The following is a 26,478-nucleotide window of genomic DNA, read 5'->3' on the forward strand; positions in this document are numbered from 1 at the left end:
GCAAATGGAGACATCATTCTATGTTTTCTCTCCGACTCTATACAACTAATGCATTTTTCTTTCCTTTCGATTGAAAAATTATTTTACTCTTCTTTTCTTCTTCAGTTGAAGATTCATCATACGTACGAGTGCAGTATAAATGAAATCCAATTACTTAAAAATATGAACAGAAATTTCATTCACTTATTTCTCTTTAACCTCTTGAAAATTTCTTATGAATTTTACGGTTGCAAATCTTGCCTAAGGGGGAAACCACTTCCGTTCTGAATAGATTGGCTAGAGTAAAAGAAATTATGCGTTGGAAGTTTTTTGTTCCTTAATAATGGAAAAACCCATGAAATTATGCTGCGCCAAACACTGATCATGAAAAGTTCTTGTAATTGGTGTAATGTTGCACAACTCAAATTTACAAAAGAATAGAGCAAATAAATATATTATACAGTAAAAATACGTTATGACAATTTACAATTAGAGGGAAAAATTGTCGCTATAACGGAATTGTCGTCATAAACGATTTTTGGTCTGTAGAAACATAAATGGGGGAAATTACAGACTAGATAAATTTGTCTTTCCTTTTATTTTGAACTACTTTGGAATATTCATCTAGAGCAGTGGTTCTCAACCGGTGCTCCGTCTGCACTCTTGAGAGGATCCGTGGCCGGTCGAGGAAAATAAAACAAAGAGTAAATTTGAAAAAAATAATAATTATAAATATTTTAAATATAAATAAATCAGTAACTTTGATGAATAAAAAAATAGGCCTACGGGACTCCGCCATAGAAATTACAAATACAAATACAACGTCACAACAGGCAAATTGCCCAACGAGGTGGCTGACTTAAGAACATCATGGATCCCCGAGCCCCTACCTACTACTGCTACACCACACATGCACCCCCCCCCCCCCGCGGAACCCCCCAACGAATCGGTAAATGCGGGAATGTGCGTGTACGTGTAGTGCAACCTGACGTATAGTTTGTTTCTGTGTAATGCTTGTTATGTGTAGTGCTGTCATCTGCCCCCAGTTTTACTAACTATGAGTGAAGTGTTATGGTTGAATGATTTACCGTTGTAGGACTGTTGCTCTCTGTGGCGAGACTTTTTAACGGGGAGATCGGCTCGCATTTGCGCCTTGAAGTTGGAAACCACAGAAAACCAACTTCAGCCGACCACCACTGTGGGGTTCGAACCCGGATCCTCGCATCACGAGTCCGGCACTATAACCACTCGACCACCACAGCGGTTTATTTTGAAAATAAAATGTACACTGTTGCCTCTTAGCGGAAAGTTTTTCTGCTCAGGACCTGCCTGAAAGAAGAAAGCTTTTGATTGGTTCCTTTATTTCAGAAGTTCACGGGTCTGAAAATATTCTCATTAAATGGTCCAAGCAATGTCGGCTGACCAATTGGTTGATATTTCCTTGAGAAAAATGAGGGAAATTGTCAGTTATAGCAAAAAATTGTCAAAAGTTAGTGAAGTTGCCAACTATTACTAAAATTGCTGATAAAAACCCAATAGTGGGGAATGAATTGTTGCTGCAAGTCAGTGGGCCAAAATGGATTTTGTAAAGGAAATTATAGACCAACCAGAACCAGAACCAGAATAAAAATTTTAAGGGGATGCCTGACCCTTATGCGGGCCATATATTCCCCATACAGGCTGGGGGCCCGTCGCGTCCCCCTGATGAAGGGATAGACAAGTGAGTAATGTATGTATTTTTATGTAGTGTATGTATGTGGGAGGAAAGGTCATCATCATCATCCTTTTTTTTTTTTTTTGTCGTATTCGGGAGAAAATTTTTCGATTAATAAAATGGTTCTTGGTTTTAACACATTTGCAGAAAAAATGCCGGCACAACCTCAGATGTTAGTGTTAACATGAGAAGTGAGATAGCGAAGTTGAAGCTGTGAAGAAAAAATTTTTTCGATGGTACAATGCGACATTCGATTTGGCAAAACCAGCTGTGGTGCAGGAGAGCCTGGGAGGTGATTTTAGACCAAAAAAAGATTGAGAACTGCTGATCTAGAGAAGAGATTTCTCAAGCTTTTTGTTCTATCGTCCAATGGCTAAAATTGACAATGGTCGATAGAGCCCGGGCGGTGCACGGTATGAAATGAAATGTTCTATCGTCCCCCCCTTCTTCCGGAATTTTTTTCGCTCATCGCCCCTCCCCAACTGAAGCGAACCCACAGGATCCTGTCATGCCCCTAGCTTCCATCGCCCACCGAGGGCGATATTGTCCTGACTTTGGGAAACACCGATCTAGAGTTAGCTGGTTATGTATGTATACACAATGATGATTGAATAAATTTTGCACTTTATGAATGATGGGGGGGGGGGATGATTTTTCAAGGTAAATAAAACAACGATGTCAAAACCTGGGGGTCGTGTTCCACTTGCCCAACCAACACGTGGTCCTCTTATCTATGGGAGATGTACTAACATGCCCCGTTTATAAACACCTATGGATAGGGTGAAGAGATTAAATAAAATTCCGCTCTCTCCGATCCATTTCATGCATAATTAATTCTTAAAGAAAGGGAGAAGAAAACATGCTTTTCCAAAACTTCCGTTGTCGTAATAGCAAATGTGTTCTGATTTTTATTCATAAATAACTTGCTATAAGCAGATATTTCTTGTATCTTTAACATTAGCTCTTTGACAACCACTTGCGAATTACTCGTAATAGCGAGATTCTGGTTATACGACGTTAACGGCCTATACTATATGTGTTACGGTAAATGTGATTAATGCATAATCACATTAACCCTTACAGCGGCAATCTTGAAATATCTCGTCAAACTTAATCTGCTTTATTTCGGTCACCCCGAAATATCTCGGGTTCATAACAAGCTTTTATTTCTAATGTGGCAGTTATAGTGCGGATCAGGAACATTTTAAAAACACTTAAAGGGTTAATGGTTATAACATGAATAACCTCGTTATACACAAGTCTATTTATTAAAATAACGAGGTTTAATACAGTAAAAATGAAGGCATGACATCTACGCACGTGATTTTATAAATCGATTAATATAAACTAAATTATTAAAACTGCTCAAAAAGGACACGGCCGCACCCCCACCCTGCGTAAGAATCCGGAAATCCTCCCCCACCCCCCTCTTCTTTTCTAATTGGTTTTTGACAAGCTTTGGCAGAGTTTTTAAGATTTTAACACAAATATGCTTTCATTTCAGAGATTAAAGCATTTCTCAATTCATAAGGTTTACCATTTTGGAGAAGGAAAAAAAAACCCAAAATATTTTTCTATTCTTTACAGCCTTTAATTGCGTAAGTCTTCTAAAATTTATGAGATTCTCACACGTCATGTAAGACATTTTTATCAGCGAGAAAGAGGTATTTTTTCGACAGCAAATCAGTTACTATGACACCAAGACGAATATAAAAACAGCAAAGATAACAAGAACAGCTGTTATAAAGCAACTCAAACCTACCGCTTGGTAAAAGGCGGGGGGGGGGGATTAAACCACCTGACTGATTTGAAAACGTGTCGCAGGCCATTTCATTAAGTGATCTGGAACAGCGCTCAGGTTACTAAAATGATCTGTTAATGTACCAAGTGTTGCTTAATTGCTCTGGAACTGTGCTGCTACGGTGATCTATAAATATGCCGTGGGTCACTTGAGTGCTCTGAAACAGTGTCGCAGATCGCTCAAGTGAGCAGTAAATATGCCACGAGTCACTCAATTTGTCAGGAAATGATCCCTATTTGGTCTGCAAATGCGTCGTGGGGTCACTCAAGTGATCTGGGAATGTGCTGCGTGCCGCTTGATCGATATGTAAATGTGCTGCGGGTTACTCAAGCGATGTGGAACTCCACCGCGGTTCACTGAAAGTGATTTGGAAATGTGTCGATTAGTTCGTTTTTAAAAAATTGCGTTTGAGGTCGGGCGCCACATTTCGCCCGAGATCAAGGGTTGAGCGTGCATGCAGTACAGCATGGTAAACTCACGATACAAACCGGAATTCGAAGTTAGTTCGAAATGGCGGATACAATTTATTTTCGCTCTTTATAACGCTGTTAAGAAAAATATATTACATACGAAGATAAATATCTCGCAGAGGGTAAAATAAATAATGTGAGAATCGACTCTTATTACGAAAAAAAAAATGACGCCATTGTCTTCATGTTTCTTACCAACCTGCATTGGAACAAAAAACCCCTTATCCATAACGAACTATAAAGCCTTTGTCACTACGCTACATTCGCGGAACAACAGCTACTGCACTGCACAGCCTGAAACGAGGATAGTTATGAGCTGTTCAAGTGGCTCTGACGCTGGTGGTTTTGATGAAGTGAGTGTTAAAAGGGAGGTACGGACAACAGGCTACGCACTTGTTCAAAAACAGCTGTTCAATTTAAACTCGCGGACTTCCTTGTAGGAAACCCTCCGAGGGAAAGGTGGGAAAACAAAACGGCACACTCAGAAGTCGTCGAGACGCGAGCAGTGGATGGCCATTTTAGCAGAGGTATTTGATAAAGTGGTCGCCTATAAGTGCTTCTCGAGATCTTTTCAGAACAAAAGCCTAGAAACAGGTGTTGGAGATGGACCTATCTACAGAATGGGGGGGAAGAGGAAACGTAGAAATTGGCGTGTGTTGCTCAGATACTGCTCTTCAAATATCAACCAGGAGAGTCGTGATGTACTTGCTCCAAATGAATGTCAGGAGAGGGGGAAAATAAGTCATTATTGTTTGATCAGCCCTTCTTTTAAAAACTAACGAAAAAAAAATATTTCTCTGTCAGTCTCAGAAGCATTTCTAATCGATAATAATATGAGATATTTCTTTTAATTCCCATCTTCGGATAACTAAGGTGAAAATTGGCTGATGGGGTAATAAAATGGAGGGGGGAGGGGAATTATTCTTTTCAGCATCGTCCAATTGGAACTATAACTAGTCAAACTCACATTTAATGACCTCTACTATTACACAGATATAACATCGATAGGAGGGGGAACCGAACACATTGATCATTGATAATTTCTGTGTCGCACCGAGGTCATTTTCTGCACAATTAGACCGGGACTTTCAATCTATCGCCGAATCCGAACGGCAGCGTTCGACATTTGGTCTTTCTTATACTCACTGAGCGGTTGGTGCGCTAACCCCCTCAGTGTGGGACTCCCTGCAGTAGCAATATTTTTCTGCGGTCATGTTGTTGTCGTTTCTTTTATGATTCCGGGTCAGGAAAGTTTCTGACAAAAACAAATCGGGTATCGAACTCGCGACACCTCTAAATATCCTTTTGTACATCAGGCGAGCATCTTATCCACCTGGGCTACTGCGTCCAAACTGAACACAACCAGTCGCTGTCACCGAAGTGATTTTAGCACGGTGTCCGAATCACAATTATAAAGTCGATTATCGATTGTCCTGGCTGATTACTTAGAAGAATAATGTTAACGAACCTCGCTTTTATCCAGAACTAAAACCCAATGAATTCGGATACAATGACATGAATGAATGAACTGTGCCGCTGTACTTATCCTGTAGCCGAGATCTCTTGTAGCCCAGCTTCGTGGCAGAGTCTGAAACTGCGTGACCCTAACAGTCTGAGTGCGTATATAGTGTTGAGTCTGGTTTTTCAATGCTGCCATCTTTATTTCAGGAGTGAAGTGTAATGATTGAATATTTGTACAGTAATGGGCCTGTTGTTCTCCGTGACGAGACTTTTTAACGGGGAGATTGACTGGCATTCGCGCCTCGAAGTTGGGAACCACAGAAAACCAACTTCAACCGACAACCCCTGACTGTGGTGCCGGTGGGGTTCGAACCTGGATACAATGACACAAACCTCTCTTGTACTTTTGTGGTAGTAATCAATTATTACAATTTTATTATAATAAAATTTTCTAACCTGATGCATTTCCACTACAACTGCTTGTATAAAAAACGAAATGAATAATAAAATTTCTTATTCCGTCTAATCATGAATCCTCTTGAGCTATTTTCTTTTTCTGTTTTTTAAAATTTCGATATTACGACTTCCTGATATAATGTCCGTTTTCCGTGAAACGAGGAGCGTTGTTATAATAAAGAGCGCCGACTAAATGCCCAGACAAAAAAAAGGAATGTAGGATCGGGTTCTCACCTTCGTTTAATCCGCCGTCTATTTTGAAAGGATTTCTGGAATTAATTTTACAGACTAATTTTAAGGAATACGTCAAAACCAAAAAGAAAAGCTTAACTTGTCGATTTTAATATCATTAAAAGGTGCGTCCTTTATTTCTGTCACCTCGACTGAGGGTGGTTCAACTTAGAGTCACGCCATATGTACACACACAAAACGTTCAGGGATGTACCAATTCGTCAGAAAGTCCCCAGAGCAATGTTTACGACATACATGCTCAACCCATGTCCCGCGGGTCACATATGGCTCTCTGAGTCGTCTGATATGGCCTGCGATCTCAAACCTAATTTTGTAAAAATGAACTAAGTGGCACATTCCCAGATTTTAATGACCAGAGAACATTTACAGACAGGGCCGTCTTAAGAGCATCATAGGCCCCTAGGCTAAGTGATTTTCCTGAGGCCCTTACCTAACAAATTTTCGAATATTTCTCCGGTTCTAATTCCCGAGGCCCCTGGGTCGTGCCCGGGTGGGCCCATGCATTAAGACGGCACTGTTTACAGATCATTCAAGTGACTTGATGCACTGTTCCAGATCACTTAAGTGGCCCGCAACACATTTAAAGAACTATTAGGTGACCTCACAGCCCATCTACACTCAAGTGGCCTGGGGCGGTGCTCCGGATCACTTACTAAGTAACCTGAAGAATATTTAAAGATTACTGAAGTGACAAGCGGAACATTTATAGATAACTCAAGTGACTTTGGGAAAGTGACCTGGAGCGCTGTTTCAGATAGCTTAAAGTGACCCTCGGCGCAATTATAGATCACTTAAGCAGCCCCGGGCACATTTATAGATCACTTCCGTGACCCGCGGCACATTTACAAGTCAATTAAGTGGCCCGCGACACGTTTTCAAACCAGTGAAATAGCCTGCACTCTCCAAAAGATTGAGCACCCATTGTTTACGAGGCACATGTGCGGTTAAGGGTGGATTCACGTCTCCAGACACTCACCGTGTCGTGTCAGACGCTGCAAAGATTCTTTAACATAAAACCAACGAACGTATTCATGTCTATCGTATCGTTTGCTGCGCAGGCGCAGACACTTAACACTTGAATTTATTTTTCCTCTTTCGCGATTCCACGACGATTTTTCCAAAGCAAATCATGAATGAATCTTATTTCATCGCGCGATTACCGTAGTAATTCTTTTTGACTAATCGTAGTTGATAAAAAAAAAAAATCACGGCATTGATTTAAAAAAAAAAGTAGAAAAATAAGAACATGGAGATTCTCACTCTAAGATGGCAACGAATAAATAATCCAGTGGAAATCTGAGAACCGAAAAAAAAAATTTTCTTTTCCCCTTACAGTCCGAGTTTTCATTCCAACTTAAAAAGAAAAAAAAAATGGCAACTGCAACTTGATGCAAGCTCAGCAGAAAGACCATGACCTCAAAACATTCTACCTAAAGATGTTTTAATGACTAAATACCAAAAAACTCTAGCTATCATCCAACCAGCAAGACATTTCTCTTTTTACCTTCTTTTTTCTCTCTGAAGTTTCCTTAGGAAAATATTTGTTTTTTTTTTCGGTCCGTCACCCACAAAACTCAGAAGAGAGAGAAAAGAAGAAGAAATTAAATAGCAGGGGCGTGTTCTTGCCGCAATGCAAATCTCACAATTAGCACTAATGACAAGAAGTTTCAAATTGCTGATGCCTAATGATTAAAAATGGAAGAATAAATAAATATGCAAATATGGTACAGGGTGGGGAAATGTACAAGTTACTTCTTTCGAATCGAGATGACGTTTATTTCCACTCCTTAAGCAATTGATACAACAAATATCGCCTGCTATGAATTACACGAAATTGAAATTTAAAAAAAAAACCATGATTCAAAATTTCACCGTTTCTATTTTAATGTTGATAATATAGCACGTTAATCAACACACACGCACTATATTATATTTTATCTATTAAGTGTATAATTAAGCTTATTTTGTATGTACCAATTAACTTCAACTAAATTAGTGAAGCCTTCCAAAATATATGATGAAGTAGCAATAAAACTGAGTTAATAAAAATTACCTCCCAGCGAAATTTCTGAATGATGAATCTTATGTTACGGTAAATGTGATAAACGGGTGATTAACCAACTCGCTGGTTATTATGCATAATCACCATAATCGTCTTGGAAAGTTTGATAAACTTTCTTACATTTATCATTTTTACCGGTAATTGTGCATAATGCCCGAGTGAGGTAAGAAAGATAAATATGGAAAAAAACAATGCAGAAATATCACTTAAATTCAACCACTTATCAGTTTCTCGCGTACGTGATACGTCCGCTAAACATATCGTAATTAAAATTGAATTATATGAAAATACGTTTATCAGTACAAAAACGTATAAACTTATTATCAGTCTTGTAATGTGTGTGTTAGCTTTTTTCACATTTATCAACATTTCCAAACATAATTAACATCGCCGATCAAATTCATCTCATCCTAGACTGAAGTTTGAGCGATATTTGCCAATACGAGCCGAAGTCCACTCGTTGGGTATTTTGCCTGTTGTGGCCTTGTATTCGTATTTGAAGATGAATACACAATCACGGTAAAGGTGACAATTTCCTTGGTTCTCTCCCGACATGTGCCACATTATACGGGGGGGGGGGGGTATTTATAACAAACGAACTTCTAATAAAAAAATATTTTGATATACACAGATATTGTAACATTTAATTTCATTAACCTAACAAGTTACTAAAAATAGACCTACACAAATTCAAATTTTAAAAAAAAAGTTTAATTTTATTGATTGGAAGTGAAAATCACATCCAGTATAAAAATAGAGCATATATCTGTATACATTGCTTATATCTCCCGCCTGTTATAGACTTCCCGATTACGATAACGAACAAGAAAACCATCCACTCGGCAATAATTTTCGAAATTTTTCTTAAAAATTTAAAATTTTTCAAGGTATAAATAAGACATAAATCGATGCATCCGCCCGCTCCTCCCAAATACGAAAACTGCAAACTTCATTAATCTTAACCTGAACAAGAAAATTAATATTAAGGTAGAAAAAAAAAATTAACGGATACTAGGTAAGTAGAGAACCAAAGTTTTCAAACACGCTTACACCAGAGAGAGTTTCGCGCTCCACTAAAAATACATGTAACTCATAAAAGATGCAAATTCAATTTCCGTCACCAAACTTATTTAATTGCGAATGAAATTCTTTTTTTTCTATTTCTGTACCACGGAACGCAATTTCCTTCGGTGTAGAGAAGAGGAAAAGTTTCCCGTATTCCTTAATTGAACCACGAGAACATTTCCCCCACCCCTTTTACATAGGAAGCAATTGAATTAGTTCGGAAAATGAAGAAAATATTTAGATTAACAGCTGATTAGTTTTCCGGGTATAAAAATAGAGGGAGGGGGCCAGTGGAGATGAGCTTGAAACACATGGAGGTTAACGTTAATATAGAAATATTTCGATAAAAAAAAAATAACTTTTATTTTATCTTTTTCATCCACGTCCGAATTCCGTTGATTATGTAACTTGTGTGGGTTTTTGGACTTATCTCTAATTCCTTTCGTTTTCCAATTTCGTACGGAGCTTGCACAAGTGAAAAATGAATGTGTGTGTGAAATGAAGAAAATATAACCGAGACAGAGATGATCCAGACTTTTCTTTGGTCATTCAATCGGTAGGAAAAAAAACCACGAAACTTTCGAAAGAACTGGATGAACACCCCATTCAGACCCTTTCTTCATTAGTATCTGCATAATTTCGGAAAAACGTTCATTATCCTCAATAATCCCAGACGTTTCAAAAATGTAAAAGCTCTAAATCATGAATAGAAAATTTCATCTGTCTTAACAGGTGACGCCATGTTCTCCGAAATTATTGTGACTTTTTCTTCGGGCCGTGAAATTCGAAAAATGAAATAAGGTGAGTAATACATTGATGGAGTAATTTATTTTTTACGTAAAAGTTGATAAATGCCATTAGAAACGGGAAGAACGATGAATATAAAAAAAGTGTGGAGAAACAATACAAACCAACGATCTGTAATTAATTTCGTGTTTCATCACTAAAAAAATATATATTTAAGGAAAAAAAATATTTTTGTGCAGTTTTCTTTTGATCTTGGTTCTTATTTATGATTTCTAGGAATAGTGGGATTCGGTTCTCGAAATTTTTGAAGATGACATTGCGAAACTTATGATGCATTGATGCATCACTGAAACAGCATATGATTCCTTAATACACACACAACAGCTATGAAATCAGTAAAGTAAAAATGTTTGTACGAACACCAAAGTTCTATGCACGGAAGTACGAATAACTCTGTAAATGCAGAGTATATATACAATGCAAGGTAGTTTATTAAATTCAACAAATTTTATATCATTTTATTCCACTGGACACTTTGTTTCATTATAATGGTTTCAGTCGTCTCGTTAATAAATGTGTCTGCTTTCCCTCCCCCCCCCCCCATTAAATAACTTGAAATGGAAAAACAAATAAAGTGAAACCTTTTGATAACAGACGTCATGTGACCGCAATTTTTGACGCTAACGGGGAAGAGTCCGTTAATCTAATAGAATAACATGTCTTGACTGGCTGATTCATCATCGCCGAGCAGAAACCACTGAAGCCAAAACCATGAAACTGTCAGTAGTCATATTTTATTATGTAGAAGCTCACTAAGAAAGGATTTCTCAAAATTCAACCCCTAAAGGGTTTCACGTCTAAGGGGTTGAGGGGGTTTTCAAAGTTTTATATGGAGAAAGCTATGAATATAAAATTTGGTCCGTTTTTTTTTAAGTAACGTAGGGACTCGGAGACAGCGAAGGGATTTTTCAAAGGGAAGGGGATTTTCAGATTTGTAAATCCACACGAGCGACACCACGGGTATACAGTAGAATGCATTGAGTTACGCAATCTTCAAAAGCGTCCGACGGAAGGTGTCCGTTATGGAGGTTCCATTGTAGTCCCTGATATTAGTGTGAATGTTTCAACTATAGTCAAACACGGTTATACTGACACCGATGATTCTGCTAGTTTTTTCTGTTATAACCGAGATGTCGCTATAACCAAGGTTGACGTTTTCAAAACCTTTCAAGTTAGTAGGAAAAATATAATTACACATAATCAAATACCAAACATGTATAGTATAGTTTTGTTTTATAGTCTTTATTTCATAATAGATTAGGATGACCATGTTTTATCGAGAAAAATAGGGAAATTTAAATCACAAATACGGGACATCGTCAATTCCTTGCAAAATTTTACTAACTGCCCATGAAATTGCCCATTATTGTTTATACCAGGGCTGGATGAATCCAAGCACCAGGTCACCATGGTGGCTAGGAAATCAGTATTGGCGCCAAAAATTATTTTAATGTGGTTGCTAAATTAAAGTAAATTACTAAATTAATGTATGAGGGTGACGAAATTTTCTTATTTTATTATGCTATCTTTTAACATGGGAAAAGTAAAAGAAAACAATATTTAGGACCGCTTTTCAAAAGCCAAATGTCATGCTTGATTCCTACGAAATTCGGCTGGCGCCTAAATATTTTATCGATTTGTCAATCCTTGTTGTTTATTAGTTGTCACCCGTGGCTTCGCTCGCGTGAATTTGGTAAACTGAAAATTGTTCGGCGACGATTTCCCCCATATAAAATTTGAACCTTTCATGACCACCAACGGGGGAAGAGTTGATTTTAGAGAAATTGCGTCTTAGAAGGTTTCTATTTACATAGAATATAATACTCACTAAATTTCATATTTATAGCTTCAGATTTTTATGTTCAGCGATGATTGCTCCGTATAACCTTAGGGGTCGAATTTCGAAAAACCCCTTCGTAGTGAGTCTTTAAATCTGAAGTCTTCAACCTTGCATATGAATGCCCGAAATCAGGACGATTTTAATCCTTGAATGCAATTAGTGCAAGGTATTCAATCGGGACGTTGATCGCGAGCATGAAATTGGACTCGGGCATAGAGCATTATGGGTGCTTCAGGGAACACCGTGGTGCTCGCGAGCAACAGGTTGAAGATGGTTGCTTTAAATCATGAAATAAAACTACTGACCGAATTTCATATTTATGACTTCAGCAACCCCCCCCCCCCCTTCCCCCAATGACCACTTTAGGGAACGAATTTTCAAAAGCCTTTTCTTTCTGACGTTTTGCATTTCAAAATGAAACTACTGACTAAATTTCATATTTATAGCTTCAGCGGTTTTGGCTCGGTGTTGTCAAGTCAGGGCATGTTATTTTATATATGTATATAGATAAATAACCCTTGGAGCAAAATGCACAGCTGAAGTAAATCTGTGGTGAATTAAACAAAAATATGTCTTTATATTCTTGGTCAATGCATGTTCATAGACGTTATAAAGCAAGATTCATTAACATCATCATACATGGAAATTAGCAGGTTGACGTTGTAGCAGAGTTTTAATTAAAAACATGATTGTAATAACAGAGATTCACTATATTTATAAATAAACCGAATGAAAATGAGGCATTTGAAATTCAGAAGAAAAAAAAACACTCAGCCATGGGCTACATCTTGACACTATCGGCCTAGTCATTCATAGATGAAAAAAACTTGCTGCAGCAAACATCACAATTTTCATCCATCTTTCAGCTTTTGTACTATAAAAATTATCAACTTGAGGCACGTGATGAATTTTTTATTTTATTTGTCAGTGTCATCGAGTAATCAGAGATACGTGGTGTTCGAGAATGACATCAGCAACCGATCTCGCGCCACATGTAGAAAGACATGAGTCATGGGCTGACATTATTATTGCCACACGCGGTTTATCTCCCTCCGTCCATTTATTTGATGGTACCCGCATAAACCGGTTTATCAGCAAATCTCATTGCGTTAGATTTTTTTTTTTTCAGTAAAGCACCTCAAACAGAACACCGCCCTTTCAATTTCTCATCTTCTCTTTTATGAAAAGCATTAGCAGAAGTTATAGTAAGGCTTAGAGCAACTCCTCTGAATTGAATTTCACCAGCCAAGCGAAAATGTATAATTTTCTACAAATCCATGTTTTTTTATAGCACACTATCTAAAGCCATCGGTGCCTTTCGGAAGTTCAACAGAAAAAGAAATTGTACCAAACCAAATTAAACACCGGAAAGTGCGGCTCGAACACAGAACCCGGCACAAAGTGAGAGGAACTCAATATTATGAAAGGGAGGGGGGGGGGGGGAGATTACATCACACAATGGATGTATAAAAAACTACCCGCAAAAAAAACCATTTGTGTTATTTTCTTCTGAATGCCTTGACAATGAACTTTGCCGAGCCGTGCGATTCCTATGTCGTGTTATAGACTAAGTTCAAAAACAATACATTTTCTGCACACAAAAGACAAGGGAATTTTCTTCCAAATTATTTTAGCGAAAGGAATTCGGAAAATCCGTCATAGGCAACTAAAAACAGAAAACGACCAGATAACATACAAGGTGTGTTTTCTTTTTCTTTCTTTTCTCTGAGAGAACTTACATAAAAATTGGGGTTGGAGCTTTGGGGGACCAAGTTCGTGGGACTCAGCAGCCAACCATTGGAATGCTGAGCAAAATAAGAAAGAAGAGAAAAAGAGGGAACAGAACACACTGGAATTTTAAACTGAGTGCGAATTTTTATTTAGTAACCGAGTTTTTATGTTCTTTATACATTAATTGTACATTTTGTTTCGCTTGATTATCTTGAACTAAAATCTTCATGTTTAATGCATATTTTTAATAGTGGTTTCTAGAGGTTTTTCAAGAAACTTTTTTGCTCAACATTTTTTTGAAGATACTCTTTTTCAGAGGGTTTAAAAAAATTTATACCTTGGAAAAACTTTGGACCATAAATTCTTGTCATTTCATACATTTTAAGTTATTAATGTTTATTATTGCATAATATACCCAGGGTAAACAAATCCCAGGTGACAATGTCTCCATGGCGACTGAGAGATAAGAATGAAGAATATGCTCCAAAATTTTCTACATGTGATCATTAGAGCTCGGAAGTTTAGGCAAAATGCCATAAATGCCTTTTATTGCCTATTTTCAATTATTTTTTTAGTAAAAATGCCTATTTTAACATAATTTTAAGTTTATTATTGAATTTCAGAGGCTATAATCTTTAAAACGTGGATATTTTGAGCATTGAGCTCTTTCCAAATGAACTGAATTGCCTTTTCCAAAATGTTCCAACTCTCAATACTACCAGCCCTATTTGAATGGAAATAAGTGATCTGAGAAATAGGGAATTTTTGTGTTTCCATGCAATAACTTCGTTTTCACCCAATGATGTAAGACATGAATGACTTTTCTTCAGATAATCATCAACTTTGTCTCAAATGGGCACTGGGAAAAATAGAACCCCCCTCCCAATCACTAAATACTAACTAAAACAAAAACTGCATGTTACTTGTACCCTGCCTCTCTGAGATGTAGAGTTGGTATTTTGGGTATTAACTAGTATTATTAACAATACTAGTAGTATTAACTAGATATAAAATATCTAGTTAAATACTAGATATTTTTTTAATAGTATATCAAATTTTCAATACGTGAATTGTCATAGTATTTATGTTGAAAATTCTTAGACAAATATGGAATTCATACAAAAAAATTTTGAGATAAAATTAGGATATAATGTGTATTCTAATATTGTTTTTTATGCACTTTTTCAAATGAAAATCAAAAAGATGTGAAGGATCTATAAACACATATTGCAATTGTTATTTTCGAAAACTGTTAGGAGGAGAGGCAAATAAGAAGACTGATTTGTGATGCTACTTTTCCCCAAAGTAGAATGTACCAAAAACTGACCTCTTAGTTTTTTTTTTCTTTTGTTTTTTTTTGAGGTTGTTCTGCAAAGTGCATCACAGTTTTTGGCATATTATACTTTTGGCAGGGTTAGTTTGATTTTGCCCAAACTAGAAAAACCCAGGTTAAAAAAACCCACCAAAAATTACAACTTAAAACTGCTCTTACTCGTAAACACTACGCTTTCTAATGATGTTATTGCATTGTATACTCTATCCAGATAAAAATACATTATTAATAGCTACATATTTACTATTTCAATTTAGATTATAGGGGTTAGAGGAAAACCCCTTGAGATGGGTGATGAGAGGCAAATCAGAAGACTCCTTAACCTACCAAAAATTACACCTCAAAATTGCACTTACTTACAAACAGTATGCTTTTAATGATGTTATTGCATTGTCATAATGTTTGTGAGTAAGAACAGCTTTAAAGTGTAATTTTTGGTGGGTTTTCCCCCCCTCTAGCCCCTATAATTTAAATGGCATTGAATATATATATATATTTATTAATGTATTTCTCTCTAAATATAGAGTATGCTTTCTACTGATATTACTGCATTGTTATACTATATTTAGAGAGAAATACCTAAATAAATGTGTATTTGTTACCGTCAAAGTGTATAATTCAGTTATTTTATAGTTATATTACTGAATCATATAGCATACAAAATGTTTTTTATGTTACAGTCAAAGCCTGAAATAGACCAAATTGAGAAAGGATTAAAGATAAAAGAAACATTTAACTTTCAACCCCCCCTACCCCGACCGCTAAATGTAAATATGTTTCTTTTAACAGAATTTTACACTTAACGGAACTTTACTTAACGGAATTTACACTTTAACGGAATGTAGATCATTATTCTATGAAATAACTAGTTAATGTATAGAATACAAGCGAGTTTCACGCTTTAACTGATCCAATCAATTATTCCATGTTATAACTAGGTATTTTATAGAATAACATATTTCATACTTCAACGGCAACATATTCAATGCTATTTAGATTATAGGGTTTAGAGAAAAACCCATGCAAAAATTGACCAAAAATTACACATTCAAACTGCACTTACTCGTAAACACTATGCTTTCTAATGATGTCATAGCATTGTCGTACTCTATCTAGACAGAAATACTTTAATAAATCTATGTATTCAATGTTATTTAGATTATAGGGGGCCATAGAGCCAGACATGGCCCAGCCTCTGTTCCACGGGGATATAAGTATCATAATAAGATGCAAAACTGTTTTGTTCCTCTTCCCCCTCCCCAGAGTTTTCTGCAATGAGCCACCACTGATATAATAATTACATAAATAATTACCCTATATTACTAGGTCTATTATGTTTATGTAGGCTACAGTGTATACAACTTACTATTCTCATGCTTGAATATTGTAAACCTCGAAAAAACCCAGCGGGTTGGGTTTTTTCTGGGGAAAAAACCGGGTTTTTGCCAACTTAGATTTAGGGGGATATCACATCATTTTTATAACATAAATAAGAAATAATAGGCTAATAACTTTGCAAAATGGAAGTAAAGGGAAAACATGCAAACAAATGTACCAGAATATTTTACTTCCATGCATGCAGATTACTGCAAAACAACTTAGACATGCAACATGATATAATTTCTAACATAAATTAAGAACCCCGAAATCTTAGAATTTTCTTTTTTTCGTGCTTCTTTTGGTATCTATTTGTCTATTTCTGTTTGTCTGGTAATGTTATTTTCTATAACATTTTTTATTAGTTGTCAAACACAGGCCTACACATTATAACAATTTGAAAATACTGAGAAATAATATTACTTTCATAATTGATGAATCACAAATTTAATGATTGAAAAGGTTTTAACAGACATTTCCACAAGGCATGCACAAAGACATCAACACCCCAAAGAAGTTTAGTAAAATAAAGTGTTTTATCTTAAAAATTTTCAATTGAATTCAAATTTAACATGTTCCGAAAGAATATGTGCAGGGGTAGACTTCTGTCTCATTAATAATTATTAAATAATCTCTTCTAAGAAAAAGTTTCTCAACGAAAGGTCAAAATAACCACTTGACCCTGTCACTGCATAAACTGTCCTTGAAATTTAGATTTTTAAACAATAGAATTTTTTTTCACGAATTCATATCTGGATAGTTCAAGGTGAGTATGGAAATGTGTATATTATAGTGATGCTTGGATCTGTGTATACAAAAAAAAAGGCTGAAAGACATTTCTCTGTCATCTTTGAATGCATTACAAGTTGTATACAAGAGAGATTACTCAGAGAGATGTCTCACGTGTTTATAAATGAATGCTTGGGGGCATAGCAAGAACAAGTTTTGTGGTATAACCACTGCCCCATATCGTGGTGATGCTATTTCCAGAAGGATGATGGATGCGAATGACACATCCTTCAAGAAAACAAAGAAATTGCGAAGTAAAAATATATGCATCTCAATTTAAACGGAGACTTTTAATGTCATATTCAAACAAACACGAGACAACAAAGACGTTTCCACAAGGTATGTCTAACATAAACACCCGGTATTTTACAAGAAATTTATTGAGGTAAATAGTGTGTCTTACCTAGGAAATTTTCAACTATAGTTGCATGATTTTTCTTAATTTGTCGGATATTGAATGGATGGAGAATCGACAACGGCAAAAGCACATACAACACATCCAACACACTCAAGACACAACAACAACGGCACTTTCACTGCGGGTAAACATCAAAGGAAAATAAAAATATGCAGCTACAATTTTTTTTTCTCTTCTTCGCCTTGACTTCACGCCCATGATTATATCCTCCCTTTATCCTGTTTTCTGTTTTTGTAAGCTAGCGCCATCTATCGATTCTATTAAGAGTGTGAATTGGATTCGACCTCTTGAATTTGGAAATTCTTTTGAATTTAGCATAAAGAAGCTTGGAATGAAAACAAACTAAAGAAAAATTTATATTATCAATCCAATAATATATAAAGGGATATGCATGGTCCCCACATTCTGGGGCAGGGCCCCTAGACTGGCATCTTTGGCAGGCCCAAAAGCCAGATTTTTTTATAGCATGGAAAAAACAAAAAAATCATGGTATTTGTCTCCCAGGCCCCAGGGCAAGAGCCTTGTCAGTGTCAGCCCCACCCTTGTGGGGGGCCATGGGGATATTATTTCATAGAAAATTTATTTTAGGATTCAGGAATTGGTGTTATAATTAATACGTTATGTCCTGTTGATTTAAATGCTTGAAATTACGCATAACACTTGAAGTGTTGTCTTGACGGGTAGCATTACGAGCAGGGCCGTAACTAGTCTGGAGCAACCGGGGCACTGCCTCGAGCCGAATGGGGGGCGCCCAAAAATTTCCACTTACAATAATTTTGGTCGAAACACTTGAGGAGTTCGTCAAGATCAGGAATATACGTAAAGGAAGCCCGTGGAAAGAAAACGATCCAGAGACTGATGAAATACAGTTTTTTTTATCATTGCCTTCGCATTCTTCATGGGAGGAACCCCTAGGCTATGATCTTTCGTGCCACCCCCTCCAGGCCAGACTTTTTACGGGCCCCGTATAGTAAATCTATAGTGTGAAAGAACAAAAAAAATGACAATAATCGTCCCTGGCTCCCCGGGCTGGAGCACGAGGGGAGCACGGTATTTTATTCACTATTTAAAGAAAACTATTCACATCCTTGTATCGGATAATATATATATATACATATATATGTTCGCCGTTTTTTCACACGTATTATTGTTTTCTTAAAACAAAATAGTGTATTCTAAAATCTTCATAATAAACTAAATTGTAAAGGAAAGGAATTTTCATTACCACAAAATGAACAAAAGAAATGGAAATCTACAAATTGAACTTGATCAAAAATATTTTTTGAAAAAAGCACAGTAGTACTTAAACATTAATGATAAACTTCAGTATTATTGATATTCAGCTATCAATAATTGTCATGAATGAAAAATGTAAAGAGGAAAAAGCAAATTGTATTGTTTCTCCAAGGCCATTTTATTTATTTCGGAGGCCATTGGTTCTGTCTTTTAAAAAAAGAAGAAAGACGTTAGGCCATCATTGTTACACCTTTGTTTTAAAAACCCAGGTGTACTCAACCACCCATGATGATTTTTCAGGTTGATAACAACGTTTGCTTTAGATATTCCACGTCCACTCTAGCTTTCACCCTTTTTTCCCCTTTATATATTTTGAATCTGGTTTGTCTAGAGAGCTCTATAATTAATTCACCATAAACTTTATTGTCTCTACCCAAACAATGGGTTTTCCGTCTCTTCAGAGAAATAAAAATATGTTTTATTGAGAGAATTTCTTTTCTTCATCAACCCACGGTTTGTTCTCGTTTTGCCTAATGACAGTTCGGCATCTCAAGGCAATAAAAGACTTTATGAACACGATGGAATTTTTCTTTATTTTTAAATTAACCAACAAATAGAGGTATCACCATTACATTTGATTAGTTCAAAGACTTTGGAAAGAAAATGAATTTTTTTTTTTAAATGGGACAATTTTTATATTGCTTCCGGTGAAAGCAAATAACTAATTTTATAGCCATATCAGCAATTATTGCTCCTCTTTTTTTACTATAAAAAGATATTGTTTCATAAATAAATATATTTGGGAATTCTTTACAGACATATCAAACACGAGAATTTATGTAAAGTCGAATTCGTAAGAAAGGAGTAAATGAGAACGTTTTCAAGGCTATAGTAGGTTTGCTATTTGATTGCAATGAAAATCTTTCGCCTTTTATTTCACATCTCAAAGTAGAAGTTCGGTTAACACGAGTGCTTTCTTTTTTTTTTTTGCACCAGGTGTAAATAATTTCTTTACACCTGGTTAATAACCGTTATACCGGTTACACCGTATAACGGTTTACACCGTTAATAATTCCTTTAACGTGAAAAAATAAAAAAATTTGTATATATTATTTATAATTTTTGTGATTGTGTTTTTGATGGGGTTGCTGTATTTTTGAAATATATGACATCCATATTGTTATGGGCATCTTTTTCTCATCTACCTCGTTGGACATTTTGCCTGTTGTGGCATTGTATTTGTATTTATGTAACGCAAATTGTCCTTAACGTTCAATTATGCACTCGTATGTATTGTACTTTATGTGTGTCATGTCGATTTTTTTCATTTTACAGCGCCACCTGTAAGTGAGAATGTAACTTTTTTTTTAGAATCTGTCAAACGAAACTTTAAGCCATGATAAGAATTTTAGTGCAAACCGCACCTTTTTATGTCAACTGGTTGGTCTGTTACATTCATTTTTTGAATGGGCCCTGGACTTTTCACCCACCCTGTATTTTACTTTAATTTTAGAATCAGCAATCAAATTTTTATTACCTTTCAGAAAACTCACGTGAGAACACCCTGTATGAATTCAGAAACAATCATCCAATGAAACGTCATTTAAGACTCAAAATAAGATTGTTTTTAAAGAAACAGGGGTACCTAATCAAAACGCAATTCAGTAAATACAGCCAAATTTTTACAAACAACAAAATCAATCGGATTTGTTGAAACCTAAATACTATTATTACTCAGTACTCAGAATGTTCACCTAAGAAACTTTTAATTATCGAATTTAATGGACATTTTCGTACAGATTATTAGTCGTTTCATTTGTACATACATAACGCATATGAATTTTTAAAAAAAAAAGACATCACATAAAAGAATTGAGAGAGAGGGCGGGGGGAGGGGGTCCTTTCCAATTCCGCGAGGCTTGTACGGACGCCTTCCATTAGCGCCTTTGATCCCGAAGTTCGTAAGCCTCCAGGCGCCGCTATTTTCGGTTGAGAGTAATGTTGGCTATGCTCTCATATAATGCACAGTAAAGTCGGGAAATGTGGAGGAGAAACTTCTCTCTTATCCCTCGGAGGTAAAGTCTCTTACGATTAATTAAACGAGCACCGATAACTAGAAAATTCTGAATATGTCAGTGAATGTTTTCGAAAATTCCGAACATTTCATGTTATTAGTAATACATAGGCCATTAGCGAGATACAGGAAGGAAAAAAAACGAAATTCGCTTGAATTTCAATGGCATTTTATTAACTGGAATCAAGATGCTCAATGTGTATTAAGTAATTTCTTTCTCGTTTCAAATTTATTAACAGTCATTCATTCGTCTTATGGCTAAGGTTAAGGTATTATGGCTTATGGTAAGGTATTCGTCCTAGTCAAATGTATGGGAATCTCGCTTGTGCCAGATCACAAAACTTCAACTACGAGGACTCGCGTATCTGTTGTCCCTCTATCGCAGAGGTGTATAACCTTTTCGGTCCCAGTCCGAGGGACAGGTATGCGGTAGTTCTGCCGACCGCGGGTCCGAAACTTGCAAACTTGCATATGTATAGGGCGACCTTACGATCCTCCTCCAGACCAACCGTGACCCCCGCTCTGTCCTCCTAGGGGATATAAGCTGGTTCGTCTCAGAAGACGTGGCCCACAGTGGAAAATCCAACGACAGCCCTTACGACCAGCATTTTACGAGAAATTTTCCCGTAATTTTTGTCATCCCCAACTTTTTTCATAAAATGTCCCGTTTTCCCCCTTATTTTTCAACGAGGCTTACTTGAATTTTTGTAATCAAGAATTTAGAGGTTATTGTTATGACTTTATGTTAGTGCTTTTTTTTGCCATAACTGATATCTTTACTTGCCTTTGGCATTTTTTTTTGGCTGCAATTTAAAATTTTTCTTGCTCTTGACAATATATATGACAATATTGGTTGTAATTGGGAATTTCACTTGAATTTGACAATTTTTTTCGCGATAATTGGTGATATCCCGTATGGATCCCGATTTCCCAAATTTTTATGTAGAAAATATAGTCAGTTTAGGCATTCATCATGTTCAGTGTGTATTGATACATTACTACCGGAACACTTTTTGTGGGCCGAATGAAATTCCTTGGCGGGCCGCATTTGGCCCACGGGCTGGAGATTGTGCACCCACACTCCATGGGCCCATGAATATTTGAATATACATGGCAAATACATGGTAAAAAAAAACACCGTCATAGCAATTTCTTTTCTCAACTTTTTTAGTATTTTAGGAAAGTACACATTTAGGTGCATTTCAGTACAAAACATGACTATATAAATACAATCCCTTTTTTTTGTTCTTTAGAAAAAGCTGATTCTTTGTCGGCGCCACATTTGTCGAGAGTAGCTAAAATATTTCAGGTGTTCAGAGATTATTTTTATAATATTTCAGGACTAGAAATATGAAATCAAGGTGAAAACTTTCCAACTTTGCCAATGAAAGTTTGGTCTGTTTATAGGTACCATGAAAATCAAAGAAAAACTGTATACGTATTTTTAGTATCCTTGATTACCCCTTTCAGCCAATTAAAAAAATCCACTCTAATTAATTAAATTTCTGTGCTACTGTATTGTTTCAATTAAATATGCGCTAACAGCACCAATTTACGTGTTTCCAAAAAAAAAAAAAAATTCAACACGTTTCTATGGGGATGGACCATAATTTATGAGATAGACAGAGACACCCACTATTGATAAAGTGACAGGCTATGTGTAGTGATCCCTGGAACCCCAGGCTGACTCATCCACCATTTTTGAAACAAGTTTGACGTCAGCATCACCGTTATAGCCAGTCACTGTTCCCTATCCTGCTTTTTTTTTAATGGTGAGGCGTTACTTTGGACATCGTCTTTCTTTCTTTCAAACCAAACACACGGCTCTGGCTCTATTGGCTTTAGCCAATTTTAGCCATTGCCCCTGTGAAGGGGCGAGACAGTGACGGGGGAACTTTATTATGCACAGTCAATAATATCAGCATGAGAATGTATCTGCGTACATAGAATCTCATACACACAAAATATTACAGCTTAAAAAATAAAAGAATAAATACAAAAACACGAAAAACAATGCAAATACATATTATCACCATCGTTTATCATAGTTCCACAGTATCATCTGACGTTAATATCATCGCTATAGCCGTGGCACCTACTATACTATAGCAGATGCCACTGCTATAGCGTCGTACTTTCCACTCAAAGACGGCGGCTTTCTCTCTCTCTTTACCTATTAATATTCATAATCATGCACATGAATCGAACCCTTTTGTCAAAATTTGCTTTCGGGGGTTCCATCTGCAACAGATGGCACCACGGAAATAACCGAACTATCGATACTCTTTTGATATCCGTATTGTTTAATAATACTCTTAGGCAGAGTGCACACTATACGAATACGATAAGCGATTTAAACTGCAACTATCGTATCGGTTCATTGTGTAGCCGACCTGACAATTAATAAGGAATCTTTAGCTTAAAATCATATCAATGTATGGACATTTATGCTTTATTCGCAAACGCACATATGCAGATAATGACCCGCATGGCCCCTACATCCTGGAGCAGGGGCCCTAGACTGGAATATTTGACGTTCTCTCCAAACCAGACTTTTCACGGACGTTTCTATAGTGAACTTATTGCATGGAAAAGCGCAAAAACTGATGATAATTGTCCCAATCCCATGGGCTAGAACCCCTGTTAGCCCCCACCCTTTGGAGGGGGGATCACGAGAGCACAGTGTTCTTTAACCGCTGGTCCGTGGACCAATGCCGCTCCTTGGAAATTTCCTGCTGGTTCGGGGAACCTATTTAGACCAATTCATATCTACCCAATGAGGCTGACCAACCAGATCATGGCCGCTCTGTCTCAATAAAGAGATATTAGCAGGTGGTCAAAGAATATTTCGACTATAAGCTGGAAGTTGTGCATGTATGTGTTTTGAACTTAACATGAAGCCTGTTATGTGTATTGTGCTTCCATTTGTGCGCCATCAATTTTTCTGACTATGAGTGTAATTGATTGGCCACTATGACCACTCGACCACCACAGCGGCTAAATTAGAGGTCCATAATTGTCTCGATTTTACTGGTCCTTGGATTCAGAAAGGTTTAGAAACGCTGTAGTAGAAAAAGCTTTTTCTCATCGAGAGACAAAATCATCAATTTCAATATTGAACTACTAAAAAATATTTTAATAATATATAATAGCTCTCTCTCTCTCTCGATTCTTTTCCCAATCACAGTGGAAGAAGAAAGTGAACATTTGCTGGAACGATGTACATGAAAAATCCCTTCAAAAGATTTCCAAAGTAACGAAATCCCAAACCACTTTTAAGAATTCTTTTAGTAGTCTATTATATTTTCTCTAATTTATTGTGGAATTCGATTCCAACAAGAGTATTCTCCGAGAACATACTGTGGAATTTGTACAGCTGATATCGAAGCACTCAACGATGGTGACAAGCCGAAATCAGTTGAGGTATTTTTTCCGTTTCGTTTCAAAAAACAATCATTAAACACAATCTTTCGTGAAAGTTAACAAGAATTCGTAACATTTGAACCTCTCTTCCCCCCCCCCCCCCCCGACATTAATAAGAAAGGAGAATTTCATAATGAAACTGCAAAAAAACAGAGACAGATATCCTATAAAACGATCTCTACTCTTTTGTAGAGATAAAACTAATAATGTAGAGGAAATTCAATCAACACTCACCACCTGGTTGTCTTAACCGGCTTTAGGTATTAAACATGGAGCTGCGAGAAACTGCAAATGAAAAAAAAAAAGAGAATTTTTTCTCAGTTAAGTTGAACATCAATAGTTGTTATGAATTCGTAAAATGTATTTGCGTACGTATAGAGTAAGAAAATAATATATACGATTCATATGTTTGTGTCACACCTTCAATCTTTGAAATAATCAGTTAGTAGATTACTCGAAATAGAAGTAAATACGTGGTTGTGGGGTTGTTTCGTTGTGTAGTTTCTGAATTATACAGCATTTACTGCAAGTTAAATTGCTCATGTTTTTAGTATGTCTTTTTTTACTTGAATTCGTCTTACGAAAGCATTTAAACGCTCATATCTCAGGAAGTATTCAAAATCTATCAGTGTTATTTTTAATATTAAACACAGTAATTTCCAGAGTCGTCTTAATAGCATTGTGGGCCTCTTGCCTATCTGGAAGTACCTGTTTATATACAGTATACCAATTTATATATATACAGGGTGATCACTTAATTCTCCTTGCCGCATTTTATTGGTGAGCCATTGAGTCTAGAGGCATAACTTCCAAATAGAAAAAGTATCCAACCACCGTGTAGTACTCAGATACGTCATTCGTGTTTCAAGGGGTTGTATAGTTATTCAAATTCAAAAAAAGACTTTTTTATACGGACACTCTGTCCTCAAAAACCTAATTAGAAAGTCGATGCATTTTCGCTCTTGGGGTCAAGAACTTTCACGTTTTTAAGTGCAATATTCGCTGAGGTATTTGAATCGAAAAATATTGGAGGGAAGTTCGAAAAAACATAATTAATGAGGATAAGAAGCGTTGTCCGTTCGTTTTTGCTGTTATTTCCCAATTTTCCTCCGATTTTTGAAATCAAATATCTCTACAAATATTGCACTTAGAAACATGGAAGTTTATTTTTTTGTTGGCCTCAGGAAAAACCTGCAGCAACTTTCTAATTGAGTTTTCGAGGGCAGGGTTTGCGTATAAAAAGTATTCTTTTTATTTCGATCACTATAAAAATTCGCAATACAGCACATTATGGGATGCATTTCAATAAGCAAAGCATTATAGTTCGCAATGCACCACAATACGCAACATGCAATAATGCAACATGAATGACGTGTCTGAATTCTACACGTTATTTTGATTCTTTTTCTAATTATGCTCTCTCGGAGTATGCGCGCTCTCTCTCTCTCTCTCTCTCTCTCTCTCTCTCTTATTATGCTCTCTTTTATTTCTAATTATGCCTCTAGGATCAACGGTTCGCCAGTAAAATGTGACAAGTGGAGAATTAAATAACCATCCTGTATGTATTAAGAATATACTGTTGTTTTATCTGAAAATTATAGTTCCATATTTTCACTATCACTGGGCTTCCTAAGCACTGGAGGTGACTGTAACCGGGTGGGCCCACGTACTAAGACGACCCTGGTAAGTAGAGAATCGTCTTAACCTTCTCAGGGGCATTGACAAGATATCTCGTCTCCGTAAAATCCTCTTACTTTAGCATTGGCAAGCCCAGATATTTTTTAAAGTTGATTTCCCAACTGAACACTTTTCTTCATAATCTGCACCCCCCCCCCTCGTACTTCGCATCTGCTGAAAATCGAACAAATCCTCATCATTAAAAAGTATATGGAATTTTAAAGGCGGTTTGTGCTACTATGACGCGGAACCATACTGAAAAACATACCAAGGACACAATTATAAAATATGATTTGCACCACGACCTCAAACCAAATTAACTTGGTAGCACATTTCCAGATCACTTAAGTGACTCGCGATGCAGTTCAACATCACTCTAGTGGCCCACGGAACAATTCCAGATCACCCAAGCGGCCCGCGCCACATTTAAGGATCACTTGAGTGTCTCTGTCACAGTTCCAAATCGCTTGAATGTCCCGCGGCACATTTAGATATCAATCCAGTGCCCGTGAC

The 26,478-nt window shown here is 36.6% G+C and overlaps 1 protein-coding gene across 4 annotated transcripts in view; it reads right to left on the reverse strand.

The window, feature by feature from the left end:
- The window catches only part of LOC149076028 (protein O-linked-mannose beta-1,2-N-acetylglucosaminyltransferase 1-like), a 155,675-nt gene that overhangs the window by 35,936 nt on the left and 93,261 nt on the right, over positions 1-26,478 (reverse strand). For 2 of the 4 annotated variants that reach the window (XM_089243551.1, XM_089243550.1), the window contains exon 2: positions 24,523-24,573. The gene's annotated coding sequence lies outside the window, so the exon portion shown is untranslated. Of the gene's footprint in view, positions 1-4,163; positions 4,303-17,540; positions 17,766-24,522; positions 24,574-26,478 lie in introns of those variants that run through there. The other 2 variants (XM_089243549.1, XM_089243552.1) reach the window with 2 other exon arrangements.

Source organism: Pholcus phalangioides, unplaced genomic scaffold, assembly GCF_987345545.1.
Source record: "Pholcus phalangioides strain wild (caught in Gottingen) unplaced genomic scaffold, Ppha-v1.0 ptg000015l_1, whole genome shotgun sequence".
Lineage (NCBI taxonomy): Eukaryota > Metazoa > Arthropoda > Arachnida > Araneae > Pholcidae > Pholcus > Pholcus phalangioides.